Source organism: Gossypium hirsutum, chromosome A03 (assembly GCF_007990345.1).
Source record: "Gossypium hirsutum isolate 1008001.06 chromosome A03, Gossypium_hirsutum_v2.1, whole genome shotgun sequence".
Taxonomy (NCBI): domain Eukaryota; kingdom Viridiplantae; phylum Streptophyta; class Magnoliopsida; order Malvales; family Malvaceae; genus Gossypium; species Gossypium hirsutum.
The window spans coordinates 23,398,648-23,420,453 of NC_053426.1; positions in this window are offsets into that span (position 1 = coordinate 23,398,648).

The following is a 21,806-nucleotide window of genomic DNA, read 5'->3' on the forward strand; positions in this document are numbered from 1 at the left end:
TTTAACCTTATTCCATTAAGTCTATTTTATTTAAAAATAACAACCATACTGGTTTATACTAAAGTTTGAGTTTTGGTTTAGATTAATTTTTTTTAAAACAATGAAAATGTTGAACTGAGTTGAGGTGTGTATATTAGTGAAATGGTGAAATCTTCTTTTTACAATACAAATGTATGCCCAAATAAATATTACTCAATTTACATTATTCTCATTTTCATTTCTTTAAAATTACATAACTTACAAACCTTACATAAATACATATCGTATTATAACTTACATACCTTACATAACATACATAACTTACATAACTTACATAATACATAAATATATATCATGTCATAACTTACATAACTTACATAATTTACATAACTTACATAATTTACATAATTTACATAACTTACATAATTTTCATAACTTACATTATTAACATAACTGACATAAATAAATATCATAGTGTCAACTTTAGACTTCAAGAACAACGAAATGGATAATAGTTGGATGAATTTGTCAAGGGTAAGCAACGACTATCGAAATAGAGTACAAAATTTTCTAAATTTTGCATTTCAAAATGCAAGCCAAGAGAATATGATTCTTTGCCCATGTAAGAAGTGTGGCAACATCAATTGGCATTTTCGTGAAGTTGTCTACAAACATCTAATTGTTGATGGCTTTATTCGGGGGTATAAAAAATGGATTTTCCATGGAGAGTGTACATCTAGTAGAACCTTTTCAACTATTAATCTGGCTTATCCTCATAGTGCTTACCATCAGTCTGTTAGAGAAGATGACATGGAAGGTATGTTGCGGGATGCATTTAACATGCACAGTCATGGTTTGCAATCGTTTCCACCTGATTTTATTGCATACGATGATTGTAATATTGGTGGAAATACTTTTACTGAAACGGGAAGAAGTGTACCTGATGAAGAGCCAAATGGAGAAGTGGCGAAGTTCTACAAGTTACTTAATGAAATGAATGAAAAACTTTACGAGGGATCAAAATATTAAAAATGTCCTTCTGCATTCGTCTATTTCACTTAAAATGTTTAGGAGGGTCGACCAGAAACTCTTTTACAATGCTGTTAGAGTTTTTGAGAGAGATGTTTCCATTTGCAAAAATCTCTCATTCATGCAAAGATATAAAGAAACTAATAAAAGATTTAGGCCTTGGGTACGACAAAATTCCAAATGACTGCATGTTGTATTGGGGTGATCGGAAAAACCAACAGTCTTATCATGTTTACGGTAAATCTCGTTGGATGAATATGAATACAGAAGATGTGAATGAGGATGAAAGTGAGGCACAATCAAGAAAGAAGCTAGTAAAGATTTTGCAATATTTTCCACTAATACCAAGACTTCAAAGGCTTTTCATGTCGTCAAAGACAGTCGAGTCTATGAGATGGCATCATGATCAACAAACCGATGATGGATTATTAAGGCATCCTGCGGATTCTTTAGGTTGGAAATCATTTGAAAATAAATTTTTAAGCTTTGCAACTGATCCTCGAAATGTGAGGCTTGGGTTAGCATCGGATGGATTTAATCATTATAAAATAATGAGTACTTTGTACAGCACTTGGCCTGTAGTGCTTGTTCCTTACAATTTGCCTCCATGGATTTGCATGAAGCAATCTTCTTTTATCTTATCAATGATTATCCTTGGAGAGAAAGGTCCCAGAAATGATATCGACATTTATATGCAGCTACTTATTGAAAAGTTGAAACAATTATAGGAAAGTGTTGAAACATATGATGTCTTGAGAAAGGAGAACTTTTATTTACGTGCAGCTTTGTTGTGGACTATTAATGATTTCCCAGCTTATGCCAATTTATCTGGTTGGAGTACCAAAGGACATTATGCTTGTCCTCGTTATGCGACGCAAACATGTTCAAAGTGTTTATATAATGGGAAGAAGTTCTCTTATATGGGGCATTGTCGGTGGTTAGATGGAAATCATAGATTTAGATTTTAGAGCACTCTATTTGACTGTACTACAGAGTTCAGAGAAGCTCATGAGCAGACCATTGGATCTGAAATCTTGTTCATGATGAAAGATATCAATTTTAGTTATGGGAAGATGAATCAACCACCCAACACGCAAATAAAGAGAAGATCGAAGGATGAATCTGATGAAGAGGATGATCCTAATGAGGTGGATTTGTGGAAAAAAAGAAGTATTTTTTTAGAGTTGCCTTATTGGGAGCATCACATTTTACGACACAATCTTAGTGTCATGCATATTGAGAAAAATGTTTGCGAGAACATCATTGGGACAATTTTGAATGTCGATGGAAAATCGAAAGACAATCTTCAGAGTCGACTTGATTTAGTTGACATGGGAATTCGACGTGATCTTCATCCCCAAGTACCTCTAAAAGGGAAATATCGGTTGCTGCCTTCTATTTTTGCAATGTCGAAGAAAGAGAAAGAAGTGTACTACATGGTGTTGAAGGATATAAATGTCCCAGATGCGTATGCATCAAATATATCTTGATATGTGAGTCTTAAAGATCGAAGACTATATTCCTTAAAATCACATGATTATCACATCTTGATGCAAGATTTACTGCCAGTTGCTTTACGGTGTTGTATGTCAAAAAAAGGTGACGTCTTGTATAATTGAACTATCCAATATAAACAAAGTTTTGAATGTTGAAGAACTTGAGACAGTACAAGATCGAGCCGCTTTGACTTTATGCAATTTGGAGAAGATATTTCCACCTTTCTTCTTCAGTATTATGGTGTACTTACTAATCCATCTCCCTCATGAAGCAATACTTGGTGGACTGAATTTCTATCGATGGATGTATCTTATAGAAAGGTGCTAATTTATTTGTAAAGTATTCATTCATTCACCTCTATACCTTTAGTTACAACTTTTGATAATGTTGTATATCGTGTTTAGGTTCCTATGCAAATTGAAGTCTTGTTGTCATAATAAGTGTTATCCAGAAGTATCAATTGCTGAAGGTTACTTGGTAGAGGAGTGTATGACTTTCTATTCTAGATATTTAGAAGATGTTGAAACAAGACTGAATAAACCAAGTAGAAATGCTGGGCTCACTGATCATAACTTGGTCAAAACTTATTTATATCAAAGTTATGGAGAACTAATCGGTAAAGTTGAAATTGCAGAATTAGATGATAGATCTTGGGTACGAGCACAGTGATATGTTCTTTTTCATCACGATTCAATTGAACCATTACGCAAGTAAGTTCTAGAATTTGATAAATATTCACCTTTTTAATTTGTTTATATTCTAACCAATTAAACCTCTTTTTAACATAGTGAGTACAAACAAATCTTGAGATCTCGTTCACGCTCCCGAATATTACAACATCGAGAGATTAATAAGTTATTCACAGAATCTTTTCATGAATGGTTAAGCCAAACGGTATGCAATTGAAGCTTTCATTGACAAATAATAATGTTTTCTCATAAAATTTAAAATTACTCAATTTACTTTCGTTTCAATAAGTTTGGAGTGGGAAGGACGTCAATGACGAAGTTAAATGGCTTTCCCAAGTCTGAATAGAGTAGTAAAAAGATATAGTGCCTTCCTCATCAATGGATTCAGATTTCATACAAAATATCGTGAGAGATTTAGGAGAACTCAAAATTGTGGAATAGTTGTTAATTCTTCAATTACAAGTTATGCTAGTGCTAGGGACAGTAATCCTATTGAGGGAAATGTGGAGTATTACGGACTTCTTACTGACATTATTGAGTTGGATTACTATGGAAAATGGAAAGTTGTCTTATTTTGATGTCATTGGGCTGATGTTAATACTGTTCGCGGAATTAAAAAAGATCAATATGGTTTTACAATGGTGAACTTCTCTCGATTAATTCACATTGGAAAACAATTGATAGATGAGCCATATGTATTTTCTTCTCAAGTGAAACAAGTTTTTACTCGAAAAATCCAATTGATGAGGGTTGGTACGTTGTACTTCGTAACACCCCTAGAAAAGATCCAACTGATGAGGGTTGGTACATTGTTTGACATGGGCAATGGAAGTAGAGATGACATCGACGAAAGGTCAGAAACTTTGTCTTTTCCAGAACAAAACTTAAATGAAAATATCTCTAGTACTAGTACACAATTTCAATGGGTTCGCCAGGATGTAGATGAAGATATTTACGAATTATGATGTAGTAAGATTTTACGATTTTTTAATTATATGTAATATCATAATTTAAATCTTGGTCTTGTTAAATATTTCAACTATTTTATATGAACCATTATTGTTGTAATTAGTTACTAAAATTTCAACTATTTTTTGTGTATTGTAGATAAAATGCCTAGAAGACGATTGCGAGATCTAAGTATTGTTCAAAATACTCCAAATTTGGAAAAAACAAATAGTGAACAACAGACTGCTATTGGATCTTCGAATGTTCCGAATACACCTGACGAACTTGCAGAAATTCCAAGTAATGTTAAATTTATTTACATGTGTGTTGACTTTTATCATTGATTTCTTTTTCAAATTCTTATATTATAATATACCATTTTTCGGTTGAAAGTGGTGGGACGCGCAGAGGTCAATGACGTATGTAACACCCCTAACCCGTATCCATCACCAAAATAAGGTTACTACGTGTTATCGAGCACCGGATACAAATCAAACATATATTTTCATACATTTATGCAGTCAACATTTATTAGCAAATCATATTGTCCCTAAAATGAGCTTACGAGGCTTAAAACATACTTTGGAAGTGGTTACTAAACCAATCAATCGAGAAACTTATAAAAAATTTTCAATACTGGAGGGGTCACAAGCCCGTGTGCCCCGGTCGTGTCACTCACACGACCAAGAGACACGCCCATGTCTCAGGCCTTGTGTACATTCGAAATGGGATCACATGACCGTATTCCAGCCCGTTTCCAACCCCGTGTAACTCTCTGACTTGCTCACACGGCCAGACCACACGCCCGTGTGTCTAGCCCGTGTGATACACACGACCCACAGACATGCATGTGCTTCAGGTCGTGTGAAAATAGGGTATACATACTGACTTGCACCACACGGCCAACCACACGACCGTGTGATCATCCCATGTGAAAACTGGGTGTTACACGACCAAACCACACACCCGTGTTCTAGGCCGTGTGGACAAAAATAGGCTATTTACCAAGCCAATTTTGCCACTCGATTTGTGCCTACCTACGCAAGCAAATTATGCTACATTTACAAATCAATAGGCAACTAATTCCTTTACATTCCATGCACCTATAACATCAATTCCAATCATGCTTTAAACTAAACCATTTCAATGACACAAAATGTCTCATTTAACAACTTGTAAAACATGCCAAATTCATATTCATAAAGCATACACATATTTACCAACTATCAAAGCAGCATTTGCATAATTCCTTTCCATCTTTTATAGACCAATAAAAATACACATCATATTATTTTACTTAAATACAACCAAAATACTACACATATTAGGCCAAATCACATGGCTTTACCACAACACAACTTGTGCCAAAACATCTAATGCAAGTGACCACAACTATCATCCTTATACTAGCCTATACATGCCATATTTATAAATATCCACAAGATCAAAAGTACTGATCTGCAACTGGATAATGTAATGTGTAACTCCGACTTCGTCCGAATCGAGCTAGCTATCGAACCTCTATAAAACACAGAAAAGAAACAGAGTAAGCTTTATAGCTTAGTAAACCCGTATAATATAGAATTTCACTTACCATTTATACAAAGTCAATAAAAATAATTAAGGTAACTACATTCAATTTCCAAATTCCTAATCCCAACATCCATCCATAGGTTAGTCCATTCAATATTGAATATCATATACATACCAAATTCATATAACATGTATAACATAAATACTAATTCATGTATATGTACCGATAATTCATCCATATATCCATTAACAGAATTATGCCCGTTGAGCTTACTAGAACATCGATAGATACATGGGTGATACACACTAAGTGTATTAATCGATAATCCATCAATTCATCATTATATTTGCTCTTACGAGCTATGATCGGTGAACTCCTCCTGAGCTGATAAACGGTAATCTCCTCCTGAGCTGATGGACGGTAAGCTTTATTAAGCTGGAACGGTAAACTCTGACGAGCTGAAATGGTAAAATCTGACGAGCTAAAACAGTAAGCTCATATGAGCTGTGGTGAGTCTGCAACACATACAGGATCTCGACCAAAACGGTAACCCTAGTGACATGTCACTCGTATCTTACGACTTCTACAGTTTAACGGGACTTGGTAATTCAACAGACTATATTAATAAGGCATTTGTATTACAGGTAAATCAAGTAATCCATTTTGTATATCCATTTCAAATAACTATAAGTAATTAAAGTTCGATTCTAATTATACGAACTTAACTCGAGTTGCTCAGATAGAAATTTATCGACTACTCGTTAATCTTTTCCTTTCCCCGGTCTAAACTTGATCGCGACTTATCTTGATCCATATGTATATTATCAAATTCAACACATTCAGTATTTAATCTATTCAATTTAGTCCATTATTCATGTTTTGGAAAATTTACATAATTGCCCCTATACTTTCACATTGTTTATAATTTAGTCCTTATCTCGTAAAAATGCAAATTCATTCAATTTTCATGAAACCCATGTCTAAACGAATTTATTATACAATACTAGCAGCCCATAATTTCATCATATTCACACTTTTATCCACAACATTTTACATTTTCTCAAATTAATCCCTAATTGACATTTTTGTCAAAAATCACTTTACAAAACTATTTTAACTAACAAAAACTATTCCAAATCCATCATAAACCATAAGATACTCAAGCATTCAACAATGGCATCATTCAGAATCTATAACAGTTTCAAAAATGAAGGTACGGGCTAGCTAGATTAAGCTGCAACGAGCTCAAAAATGTAGAAATTATAAAAAAAGGGGTTAAAATTGTATACCTAATTGAAAGGAAAAAGCTTTCCAAATTTTCAAGCCTAAAACGGATTTTCTTCTTGCATGAATTCAGCTAGATGAAGAAGAAGAACTAAAAATTTGGTTTGTTTTATTAATTTTATCATTAATAACCATTTTACCATTTTATCTCTTAATAAATTTAATAACTGCACCAATTACCACCCACCAACATCCACTAACTCTAAAAATGGGCTAATAACGTCATAAGGACTTTCACTTTAATAAACCATAGCTATTACACATTTAACTAATAGCACACAAGTTTTTCACTTTACGCAATTAAGTCCTTTTTACTGAATTAAGCATTTAAACAGTAAAATTTCTTTACGAAACTTTCACATAATAATTCTATTCTTTACGAAACTTTCACATAATAATTCTATCATGCTGTAAACCTTAATAAAATAATAAAATAATATTTTAACCTCAGTTTTGTGGTTCCGAAACCACTGTTCTGATTTAACTCAAAAACAGGCTATTACAACGTACGTTACTTAAAGATTTATACGAGTTAAATGCTGTCGAGCGTGTAAAAGTATCTAGAAACAATCTTGGTCAGCCTGTTCGAACAGAAGCTCGACTTTTAGCAGGATATTTGGGCATTATAGCATGAAATGTCAATATGTCGTCTATCAACTACGAGTCATGGCATCAAATGCTTGATAGTAACAAAAATCAAGCTCTCGGTAATATTAAGGTAGCAAAACTTGAATGTAATTTATAATAATTTAGTTTAAGTTTCATTTATATTCACTTTGTAAACTTGTGTTTTTTGTAGGAGAGATTTGCTTTAGAGGTCTCGGATAATTACGTAAAGAAGGCATTGGGAAAAAAATGGAGAGACCATAAAAGTACTTTAAAGAAAGAATATTTTAAGAAAAATATAAGCCTCAATAGAAATTGTGAAATCTCCCGCCGAAAATGCTGAGGTACCAATGGGAAGATGCTGTTAGATTTTGGAATTCAAAGAAAGGAGAGGTATTACATACTTCCAAACTCTTATAATTATTTTGGTTTATAGTATTTACTATATACGTAATAATAATTTCATAATGTAGGATCGTGAGCGAGTTGGAACAAGCAGTTGGCAAAAACAGAAATTCACTCACATAGCTGGGTCGAAAAGTTTTGCTTGTGCAGCTGAGGCCTAGGTATTTTGAATTTATTAATTGTGTCAAATATTTTTTACTTTCTATTAAATAATATTTTTACTACTATATTGTAGGAACAATCGTCTGGTCAAAAAGTTGGACGCCTTCAGCTTTTTGACATTACACATAGGAAGAAAGATAGATCTCTTATGACTTCTGAAGCTGTAGAAATTATGGTATGTTTACTTAATAAAATTTGAATAATTTTAAATATTTATAATATTTAATTATAATGGTTTAATTCATCGTTTGTAATGCAAATAATGTTAAGTTATGTTGCATTTGTTTTTATTATATATTTCGTTTCTAACTCTTTGATTGATTTATTAAGAGAAACTAAAGGATAAAAAGGTAGAGTATGAAGCGATTGCTTAAAGTGATAGTTCTGTTAATGTTGACGACATTGATAACTAGACTATTATTGAAGTTTTGGGTCTTGAAAGGTATGGTCGGGTTCGATTTTAAGGATCTTTTGTTAACCCAACCCAATATTTTGGATCCAGCTCGCAACAATACATGCCTTCGGGGAGTCAGGCTTAAGCTGAAGTTCGGAGGTTAAGAGACCAGATGGCTCAGATGCAAGCGAGCACAGTTGAGCAAATTGCTTAGCTTAAAACGGAGGTAGCATCGAGAGAAGCTGAGGTTCAAAGAAAATATGAAGAACTTCAGCTACAACTTAAAGTAGAGGCAGTAGCGAGGGAAGCAGAGGCAGCAGCGAGGGAAGCAGAGCAAAGCAGAAAGTACGACGCACTCCAGCTACAACTTCAGAATATGATGAAGATGTTTCAGCAGTCGCAAAATCCACCATCTTAGACATTTTCTTGTTGTAAGAATATTTTTAACATTGTAACTTTTAACATTATTGTAAGAAAATTTTGAATTATACTTCAGTTATCAATTTATATCATATATATTTCGTTGAATTTAAAGTATCATTTAGATTTGTTGTTTTTGGTTGGATTTCATACTACAGGAAGGGTTGTATATGCATGAAAATTGAATGTTACAAATCTGCCAAAGTTAGCGGCGTTTGTGATAAAACCGCCGCTAAAGGTCATGTTCTTTAGCGGCGTTTGTGATAAAAGTGCCGCTAAAGGTCATGTTCTTTAGCGGCATTTGCAATAAAAAGCGCCGCTAAAGATAATGTTCTCTTGCAGCATTTGCGACGAAATCGCCGTTAAAAGTCATGTTCTTTAGCAGCATTTTTTATAAAAGCGCCACTAAATGTCATGTTCTATAGAGGCGTTTTTTTCACATAAACGCCACAAAATTTAGCGGCATTGTCTATAACGGCATTTTCACAAGCGTCGCAAATAATTTTAGCGGCGCTTAAAGTACTGCTATAGGCCTAAAAAATGTCGCTAAAAGTCTATTTTTCTGCAGTGAGTATGGCGATGGATACGAGCCGGGAGAAGTAGAGTAGGACGATGGATACGGCTGGAAGAAGTGAAGTATTGAGGTGGATACAAGCTAGGATGACTGGAGTACTGAGATGGTAGTGGGCCAAAGATATCAAACTCTGAATGGTATCCGTGGCCTAACAAGCCCGGAAAATAGTCATCGCCCTCCAAATCTGGATGATAAAAACTATTCCCAAAGTGTAGTTCTGGCTTTACCTCCAGCTCTGGGGCATGATGCGGATCTGGAAGGTGTTGCCCAAGTCGTCTCATATACGGGGGGACTACCATCGACCACCTACCAAACAAAAATGGTTTCCCTATAACAGCTTGTTTTCAGTAAAATCGAAACTGTGGATTCGGGACCACAAATCTGAGCCCGTAAGGAAAATTATTTTAATATTATTGCGTGGTCTGCATTATGATAGGAATGTCGTATAAAAATTTCGTTAAGAAAATTTTACCGATTACATGTCTAATTTGATAAAGGACCAAATTACATAAAATGCAAACGTTGAGTTCTAGTAGTTATAGGTATCAAATAACTATGGAATTCAAAATTGGAGGTCCTTATAGACCATTAAGAGGGGTTAGTAGATAAGTATGATGATTCATCCATAGAAAATTAAATAAAGAAAATGACAAAATTGGAAAGATGAAAAATAAAGATGATAAATAATAGAATAAAAGAAAATATCATCATATTATCATCTTTCCCAAATGAAAATCCATGGAAACCCTATTTATGGGTATTGAGTTCTAGCAAGCTTATTTTACTCAATTAGGTATGTTTTTTTGTCTCGTTTTTAGTAATTTTTATATTTCCGATATTGTAATAGCTTAATTTAGCTATCTCGGGGATTAATTTGCAAAGTTATCAAAGTACTAGGGTTTTGCCATGGATGAGTATGTATGAATTATGAAATTTGTGGTAGGAATTGAAAGGTTGTTACTAGATAAACAACTTTTGTAAAGTGAATTTTGATGAAATTATAATTTAGTGACTAAATTGTAAAGATGTAAAATTTATGGAAAAATTTTAAATTTTATGAAATATATGGGTTGTTAATGTTACATGTGAAGATCGGTTAGACTTGGAATAAGGGTCAGATTGCATGAATTTCATTTTTCGAGCCTAGGGACGAAATCATAATTAAATAAAAGTATAGGGGCAAAATAATAATTTTACCTAAGATGTGAATTGGAATGAATTGAAGATGAATTGTATTAAATTGAGTTAAATTTACTCATATAGATCCGGATAGACAAAATACGGAATTAGATCGAGGAAAAAAGAAGTGTCGGACTAATAGATAACAAATCAACTAACACTTGTCAAGGTAAGTTTGTGTAATTAAATTGTGTACATTTATATATTTGAATTGAATGTTATATATATATGAATTGTGTAATTTCCATGTACATAAAACTTATCACAAGTCTGATAAAGCCCGATAAATGTTAAGTTCCGTTTGAATAAATGAAATTCGATGAATACAATATTCCCGAATTGGTTGTGGTCTTGCATATGTTGCGGACACACTATAGCTTGAAAGAGCGTCCCGTTATAAGCTCTCATGAGCATCCAAATATTTGGCCCTCTCAAACTTCCCTTTATATGGTTCCTGCGAGCTTCCCGTTAATAACTCTTCGGAGCATCCCAATCGGCTGTGATTCTGCATATGTTGTGGACACACCGCAGCTCTTATGAGCATCTCGATATATGGCTCTTCGTGAGCTTCCCGATTAAAGGCTCTTTGTGAGCTTCTTGATTAATGGCTTTCCGAAACTTCTCGATATGGCTCGCTTGAACTTCTTAATACATAGCTACCTGAAGCTTCTTGTTTAATGGCTCTTCAGAGTTACTCGTTATTGGCTCGCATGAGCTTCCTGATTATGGCTCTTATGAGCTTCCCGTTATATAGCTCGGATAAACTTCCCGTTATACAACTCACATGAGCTTCCTATTATATGGCTAGAGAGAGGGCTTCCTAATTATGTGCTTTAAGGAGCACTCCCGAATATGAATTGATGGATTACAATTTGTACACTTCAAGTGTACTACCTGTGTATCCATAGATATTTCTAATAAGTTCAACAGGCAAAGTTTTTGACATGGGATAATTTGAATTTGAGATAAAATATTATGGAAATTTATATGTTATATGAATATATGATGTGGAAAACATATGTACATGAAAATTTGTTACATGATAAGCTCATCATTGTTTCTTGACATTCACATGAATTATATGACTAGCATGTTTCTTGAGATTATATGAGTTTAGGCAAATTGCTAAATTTTTTTGGATGAATTTTGCATGCTTATTTTAAATGTAAATGAATGGTAAGTTAATTTCCCGTTATACGAACTTACTAAGCATAATATGTTTACCCTATATTATTTTTCCTATTTTATAGTAATTCAGAAGCTTGAAGTGGTTGGAAACTGGTCGGAGCATCATCACACTATCTTTCGGCTCATTTCGGTATATGTAAATAACTAGATTTTGATATAATGGCATGTATAAGTGCAAATGGGTCATTGATGACAAATATGTGTTTTGGTTATAAATAGCTATTGGAATGGTTTGAGTTAGACATATTTTTGTTATGTATATATGTGTGTGGCTTCTTCATGTTTGTTGTGTTTGATGTGGTTGAATGATGGATAAGTTATAGGCATATTGATGTATGAGATAAGATAGTATAGTTGGTATAAGTAAGCAAATAGATGTTTTGATTTATATGGTAAATTTGAATGTTGAGAAATGAGGTATATGACATGATTATGACTTGGTTTGGTTTAGTTAAAATGTTTTAGATTGGTTATTGAGTGTGTTAAAATGTTAATGTAGGTGGAAGACCAAATGGGTAAGAAATATGGCTTAGAAATGGCCTTATTTCGTCTACACGAGCAGAGACACGGGCGTGTGTCTTAGTCGTGTATGTCACACGGCCTAGCATAGAGGCGTGTGGTTTGGTCGTGTATCCCCTACATCTTTAAAATTTTTAAATAGAATGCCTAGAACTGATCACACAGCCTTACATACAGTTGTGGCTTGGTCGTGTGACCCTTGCACTTGCACATGGCTTAGCACATGAGCGTGTGACACAAGTCAGAGAGTTACATGGGTACTAACATAGGCTGGGACATGACTGTGTGCCTTATTTCAAATGCACACATAGCCCATTACACGGACGTGTCTATTGGCTGTGTGAGACACACGGCCTAACCACACAGGCGTGTGTACCCTGCACCTAGGAAAAATTTTAAAATTTTGAGAAAAATTCTCTAAGCACCCGGATTAATTCAAACTTATTTCTATTGCATATTTTGGGCGTCAAAGCTTATATAAGGGACAATATAATTGTTTGTGATTGATTTCTGATATAAATGAGAAATGATATGAAAGGTTTGTACTTGATCTGTAAACTGCAGTAATGCCCTGAAACCTTGTTCCGGCGACAGATATGGGTTAGAGGTGTTATATTCCCTATCTCAGAGTACCATTGTATGTACTCTAACGAGGGATGCAGATCCAAAGCACGATCTATCTGAGGTACCCTTCCTAATCGGTTGTTCCACATTGTAATATATTCTTCATGCACTTCTCCCCAATCATTTCCATGTTTCCCCATCTTGTTAATCCCATGGGTCTCCCTTAATCGTACTGGCAGTGTCAGGATATACTGTATGCAACCTAACTGTCGGACTACTCGATCACCATGATACTACTTAACTATCCGAAAATTGATAACAGGTGCACTAATGCACCATAGGTTTGAGTGAACCTGGGCAAACGGGAGAATAACTGTCATAATTTCTGGAACAAAATACGACATCCAAACAAACTGCACAGTTAATAATATTGTTATATTAATGCGGGTCGAGTGAGATAAAATAATAAAATTAAGTTGATATTGGAAAAACTTACCCCCTTTCCAGCATGATTCTCGATCATCAAAGGGTATATCAGAATTGTGTATGACTTCCCGATACCCGGATTAGTGCTCCATCTACGAAAACAAATTGTTAGAATAATATAATTCGAAAAAAAAAGTCAACTAGTTGTTATAACAAGTAAAAATTCATCACCTATTAACAAGTGGAAATACATATGATTGGTGACTAATGGATGCCAAGAATGCCATCCAGTAAAGCACCCACAACTGAGCAAAATGAGGCATCTGCCTATGTCCATCGTAGGAGGATCTGTCGTCAGACAAAGTTCGCAATACATTATGGCTAACACTACGGACTGCCAATGTACAAACGGGTGTTATGCAAATTGGATAATAGGGCTAAGTACATCAAGTGGTCTTTGTTGCCGTTTGCATCCAGCATAAGTACACCCCCTATAAGGTGCATAATGTAAGCTATGGCATCTATAATAGGGCTAAGTACAATTTTTATTGATTTAGTTCGGATCAGTGGCATTGATCCGGACTTTTGATTTGTGATACGACTTGATTTCCGCTTTAGGGGGTGTACTAAACACTAACAAATAAAAATCAAATAAAATTACATTATATAAAAATTACATTAAAAAAATCACAAAACACTAAACAAACACTAACAATTTATATAAGCTAATCATAAATTACTGACAAAATAAATATAAATTATTTTTTTAAAAATACATTACCAAAAAATCACAAAACACTAAACTAAATACTAACAATTTATATAACCTAATCATAAATTACAAACAAAATAACTATAAAATTATTTTTAAAAAAAATTACATTACTGAAAAATTCACAAAACCCTAAACTAAACACTAACAATTTATAACCTAATCACATAAATTACTAAAAAAATAAATAACTATAACATTTTTTTAAAAAGAAATTACATTACTAAAAAATAACAAAACACTAACAATTTATAATCTAATCATAAACTACTAACAAAATAACTATAATTTTTTTTAAAAATTACATTACTAAAAACTTACAAAACACAACAATTTAAAATAAATTGCTAACAAAATATTTAACAAAATAATTTTACATTACTAAAAACTCACAAAACACAACAATTTATAATAAATTACTAACAAAATATTTAACAAAATAATTTTATATTATTAAAAAATCACCAAAATACTAAACTAAACACAACAATTTATAACATAATCCTAAATTACTAACAAATTAATTTTAAAATAATTATAAAGAAATTACATTCATAAAAAATATTAAACCAAAACCAAAGCCATAAACACTAAACATAAACAATTTATTAATAATAATCAATAACAAAAAAAATTAACAACATTTTAATTAAACTCTTTAAATTAAAAACAAAATTATTTACTAAAATAATACATTAACTTTTTCTTTCTTTCTTTCTTCTTTTTCTTCTCCTCCTCCTCTTCCTCTTTTCTCTCCTTTCTTTCTCTCTTTTCTTCCCTACACCGGTGCTTCATCTTGGGGGACCATGCTTATAAGGTCTCCCATTTCGATTTTTTTTCCCTTTGAAAGGACTAAACACTGCCTTGGCAGTGTTTTTTTTGCAGAGGGCAGGAGGAGGCTGAGACGCTGGGTGAACAACGTGCAAGGGTGAGGGACTGGTCATTCCAGTGCTGCCTACCTGGCAGGCGCAACCAGTGCCGCCTATCTAACAGTCGCAACTGGTGTCGTCAGTCTATGTGGCGTCACATGCGCGAGTATTTTCAAAACCGTATTTTGACCTGTTAATTGTATTTTGACCCAGTATATATATAAATATTTTTTAAAAATAAAATAATAATATATTTTTTAAGTAAAAAAATTGTTATAAAAAAAGGTGGTGGTGCCTATGAGAAAGGCTCCACCCAAAAAAACATATTAATTTGGTAAATAATCCTGCTGACAGCCTATTTCAGTATTTAACTTTTTTTTTGTATTATTTGGATAAATTAACCCAAACTGAGTGAGTTAGAATAATTATATTTCTATTTCTATTTCAATGTCTTTAACTTTGTGCGCCTAATTGAGTTTCGATTGGAGCCCTTACTTGAAAAATAAAATTACGTGACTTTTAATAAAAATAACATTGGAGAAAAAATTATGTATGAAAATAACTTATTTGCTATAATAAAACTTAGTGCTGCTTGATCAGCCAACAACATTACTCCATTTTTTTCCCATAAATTTTATCCAATTATCACTTTGTAAAATAAAAAATTTTTTTAAAAAATTTGGTGTCGCTTGCATTTTTTGAAATAGTTGTGAAAAATACGAGTATTCATGATAGAGAAAAAAAGATAAAAAATATTTTTAATAGGTTTTGCCGGTCTATTAAGTGGCATTAGTCAAATTTATTTTGAAAAATAATCTGTCAATGATAAAAAAGAAAAAGAAAAAAATATTTTTTGGTGTTGTCGCTGTGTTAGGCGACATCGGTGGCTGTTAGGAATTTTTTTTCTAATGGGTGTCGCCAATCTATCTGGTGGCATTGGCAAATTTTTCTAAAAGAATATTTTTTGAATTGATGCTGTCACGCTGTTAGGCGGCACCACCCACTATATATACCCCATCCCTAGTGCAAAATTTGTATCTGTTGAACTGTTTGATTTTTTGTTGAATTTTTTTTTTGGTATTAAATAGAAGAAATAAAGGAAGAAAGATTCGTAGTTAGTAGTAGTGGAAAAAATCAATGTTAAATGAAATGGGAGAAAACAAAAAAAAAAGTTTTTTTTGTGTGTGTTTGGTGTTCGAAATTGATGAGAAAGATTTATTTGTGTTGATGTTTTAGGGAAAAATTGTGATAGTCTTAAGTTATGTTTGAGTTCATGGTGATGCGGTGATGCTCGGAGACCCACATATTTCATTTGCCGTGTAGGAAGTGTGACATCACATTAGAAGATTTCACATTGCAACTCAAGCTCCCAATTGACGGTGATTATGCAGTCATGGATTAAAGTATAGTGCTCAAACCTGCAAATAAAAAGCCTTATCAGTTGATAATAGTTATGTGGTCAAGTTTAATGTCACTAGAAGATGATGTTTTTTAAACCCTACACATAAATTTGAGATCATAATCATAGGAAAAAAAACAGTTCAATCAACTTATTCTTTTCTCCATCAAAATAGTATCTTTAACCTTATTGTCCAAGACCTGTGTCAGAGGTAGGGGCAAGAAGACTTGTTGTAACGCCCCTTACCCGAGACCGTTGTCGGAGTCGAGCACAAGGCACTACTAAACTTATTTGAGCACTTAACCAAATTTAGATAATTTATATCATACTTTTCAGACAAGCTGTCCAACTGCGTCATAGTTGCTAAATAATTCATATCTCGAGTTATAAAACTCGAAACCCAAATCCGTAAATTTTCCCCGAATTTATACTCATATATATACTTACCAATTTTTTTTATAATTTTTGGTTGGTCCAATTAGTACAGTTTATTAGTTAAATCCTCCCCTATTTTAGGGTTTGGCTACTTTGACCCCTGTGCACTATGAACCAAATTTCTCTCTGTAAAAAATTCAAATAACTATGCCGTTTGTTTCTCTTAAAAATAGACCCAATGAAGAATCCATACATATACAGTATGACTCATAATTATTTTTGTGCAATTTTTAATGATTTTCTAAAATCAGAACAGGGGAACTCGAAGTCATTCAGACTCTGTCTCACCACAATTTAAATATCTCATAACATAAAATCCAATTGCATGCACCGTTTCCTCTATATGAAACTAGACTCATTAGACTTTAATCTCATTTTTTTCCCAGCCCTTAACTCAATTTCCACAATTTATGGTGAATTTTCAAAGTCAAACTACTGTTACTTACCAAAAACTGTTTTAGTACAAATATTGTTAACTAGTTCATAACATCTTTACTTCAATTCATTCAAACTCTATACATGCCATATAAATCTTTAAACATAAAACAAAAACTACCAGAATTGATCTGAATAGTGTGCCCTGTTGTGTTGATCCGATCTACCCACTTCACTTCAAGTCAATCTACATAAAAATATTAAACACACACAAGTAAGCTTATTGAAGCTTAGTAAGCTCATAGGCATATAAACACAAATCATATCAAATATCGTACACAATCATATATCTATTAGTTGAACTATTTCATCCTCCAAATCACAATTTCATTAATAACTCATTGGAATAATTTCCATATGGCTACTCACAATTTAACTCCCTTAGGCCCATTTCTCATTTACTTCATTGTCAAATTAAGGAACAATAAGGGAATTGAGTGCTTCATTATCACATTGCCATAGTAAACTATGGACTTTCACATTGTTACGCATCACACACCGAAGCCATAGCCTTGCCATGGTCTTACACGGTTCACATATCATACCGAAGCCATATCCCAGACATGGTCTTATACGGAATCACATTATCACATTATACCGATGCCATAGCCCAGCTATGGTCTTATACGGAGTCACATTATCACATTGCACCGATGCCATAGCCCAGCTATGGTCTTAAACGGGCACACTTATCACATATTTTTCGTCAATTCATCAGGGTCACAGAATAGAAGCACTCAAATCCATTGTTCCTACTAATTTGTACTTTTAGTTACACATTATTCATTAGTTAATGCAAATTGATAGTATTCATCAACAATAAAATACTTTAACAATCATAAGATTTTCACATCAAAACATTGAACTTTGCCATATGAACTTACCTGGACTAATTTGCAAAAGTCGTAGAAATTCAGGGACTATTCTTGAATTTTCTCCTTTCCATGATTCAGTTCGTTTTCTTGATCTATAATTATAAAATCATTCCTTCATTAGCATCCATTTCAATTCTATTTCACTTCACAATTTATGCTGTTCAAATTTTGAAATTGCACTTTTACCCCAAAATTTACAGTTTTCACAATTTAGTCCCTGCTCAATTCACCCATCAATTGAACTAATTTTTCTCAATTAACACTTTATTTTATCATTATAAACTATTTCAAAACCTTTTATATTCTTAATTTCAACAGAAACCTTCAATTCACAACTTTTTCACAATTAGGTCCTAAATATCATTTCCTATCAAAATCACTTAATAAAACCACCTTAATATGAAATTAGAACTTAAATTTCATAATAATTCATCATAAAATTCCCTTATCCATCCAGGGTAACTTCCAATTTCACCCATAAAATCAAAAACTAATGAATTCTACAAGTGGACCTAATTGTAAAAGTCATAAAAACATAAAAATTATCAAGAAAAGTAAGAATTAAACTCACATGATGTAAAAATATGAAAAACCAGCTTTTTCCAGACCTTCTATGGCGTTTTGGCTGAGAAAATATGAAGAAATGTCTAGATTTTTCAATTACATCATTATTTAACTATTAACTTTTATGCTATTTCCAATTTTGCCCCTTGTTCACATTGTTTTCTTGCTTATTTCATACCCAAACCGTCCAGCCATTAACCTTTGGGTCTAATTGCTCTTTAAATCCATCTTTTTAAATACTTAAGCTATTTACTCACAATTTAACAAATTTTGTGCTATTTTCAATTTAGTCCTTTTTAATTAATTAGCCATCCAAACGTTAAAATTTTCTAACGAAACTTTAATACTAACTCAATGACTCTCCATAAATATTTATAAAAATATTTATAGCTCAATTTTCAACTTTGAGGTCTCGATACCTCATTTTTGACCCGTTTGACCTAATAAATTCTTTTAATTCACTAATTTCACCATTTCACAAATTCTTCTAAATTCTTACTTGACTCATAAATATTAAATTACTATCTTGTTCAATCTTATTTGTCGAATTTAGTGATCTCAAATCACCATTTCCGACACTACTAAAAATTAGGCCGTTACACTTGTGACTGTAATAGTGGAGAAAAGTTGAAACGTGACTTGAGGCGATAGCGGTTGTAGTTATTAAAATAGTGCATGAAAGGAAGGGTAGAGAGGAAAAAAGAATAAAATATAGGGAGCACATGACCGCCACTGTGTCATGTAATTATTCAAACTATAGTTAGTATCATTATCATACAAGTTAAAATGATGGTGAGGATCATCATATTTTGATCCATTATTCATGTAATTAGAATTACGATAACTATAAAAAAAAACTTTCCAATTCACTTAAAAATATTATCGTTGTTAAAAAAATATAATTTTTACTATCAAAATATATGGAATAATAGTCTTGACCGTTTGGTGAATATTTTTTTTTCATTATTACTATCACTACTATCAAATTAAAATTGTTTTAATAGGTGGAAAATATTTTAACAAGTATTCACAATGGGAAAAAATTGGTTTAAAAAATTAGAGAGAAAAAAAAAGAAAATTGAGAAAAAATAGGAACCGAAAAAAGAGAATTTGAAAAAAAAAAATAAAAAGGGGGAGCCTGTGACCATATAAAGGGGGTTGGGGGTGGTCCCCTTTCCAATTAACCACCGATTTGAAAAAAAAAAAACAAAGAGAGTTATAATTTTAATATATGCTTTTATTTATTTTTTGTTATAATAATTTTTTTATAAAATATATATGTTTATATTTTATATTATTGTTAATTTTTAAAATAATTTTTAAGATTATATTTGTGTTTTGAAGATTAGATTTGTGTTTAAGTTGCATTGATAGATTAAGATAATATTAGTGTATATTTTTTTTGTAATAATAATTTGTATATTATAATTATTTTTTTGACAAATATTGTATATTATAATACTTACTTATAATATTTAGATGACGTTTAAGATAATAAAAATAATATAAAAAATTAAATAATTATGAAGTCGGGATGGAGAAAATTTTAATTACTGAAATAAATTGTTTGCTACAGTTCGTTCGTGCATATATTTATATGTTTTTTAAATAAAATATTTAAATTTCAATTAAAAAATATGATTTACGGCAAATGATTTTAAATTTTAGTTAAAAATAATATAAAAAACCACCATCTTTCTTATTTTTTTTCTTTTCAATAAAAAAAAAACTCAACAAAAAATCAAACACTTCAACATATGCATATTTTACATTGGGAATAGGGTATATTTAGTGGATGGTGTTGCCTGACAACATGACGGCACCAATGAAAAAAATATTTTTTTAGAAAAAGTCACTGGTGCTGTCGGACAGACTGACGACAAAAAAATATTATTATTGTTATTTATCATTGACAGATTATTATTTTTTTAAATAAATTTGACCGGTGTCGCCTGGTAGACCGGTGACACCCTTTAAAAAATATTTTTTTACATTTTCTTTTCCGTTGTATGAAAATTTCATGGGTATTTCGAAAAATACATATGAGCGTCATCTGACACAATGATGATACCAAACGAATTTTTTTTACAAACTGATAATTGGGTAATGATTAGGGGGAAAGGGGGTGGTGTCGCCGGTTGATAAGGTAACATCGACTTCCACTTTAGAAAACGAGTCATTTTTATACATAAATTTTCCTCTAGGTCATTTTTTAAATTAATTAATATTTTTAGGGTTATTTTTATAAAAAAAGCCTATATAATAATTATATTTATAAAAAAATGATATAAATTTTATTGAGATGGTAAAATATAAATGCTAAAAATTATATTCTCACTTTCAAAACTTACTGTGTGTATCTTTTTTTTTCTATTTTTATATAAAAAATACAAAGATAAAAAACAACTTCAAAATAATATAATTTACTTTGCAAAGCAAAATTGTTTTAGTCATTACGCAATTGAATTAATGTCCGATTGACTCGTGATATTAATTGAGTGGAATATTTAATACAATCAACATTTCGCTATAATAGCCAAGTTTTTAGAAGAATTGATTTTTTTATGCTTTTCTTTAATCATTTATAATAACTTTTCACTTATAATAAAAACATCCATAGTTATAAAGTATTTTTTTTATTAAATTAGTTATTTATAACAATATATAGTCTAAATTTTCATGTAAAATTATAGTTTTTTTTTTCAAATAAACAAGCTTATTAATTATCATTTATTAAATGAAAATGCGAGTGAAGAAATATATTAATCATATTTTTATTAATTGGAAATAATTTTGAATAAGTGAAATTAAATATATCGATTCAATAATCTATTAAGTTGTCTAATTAAATATTCTATTATGAATTTGGAACATCATAGACTTATAAATTGATTATTTGAATTTAGAAACTCATTATAAATTAATTAATTGAACTTGTTAGATTTATTAACTTTATAATTAATCATGTGAAAGAATGTAAAATAAAATATGCATAAAAGTAATAATGTATACACTTATTATACATATTTTAATATTGTTGATTTGATTATCTTTTAATAT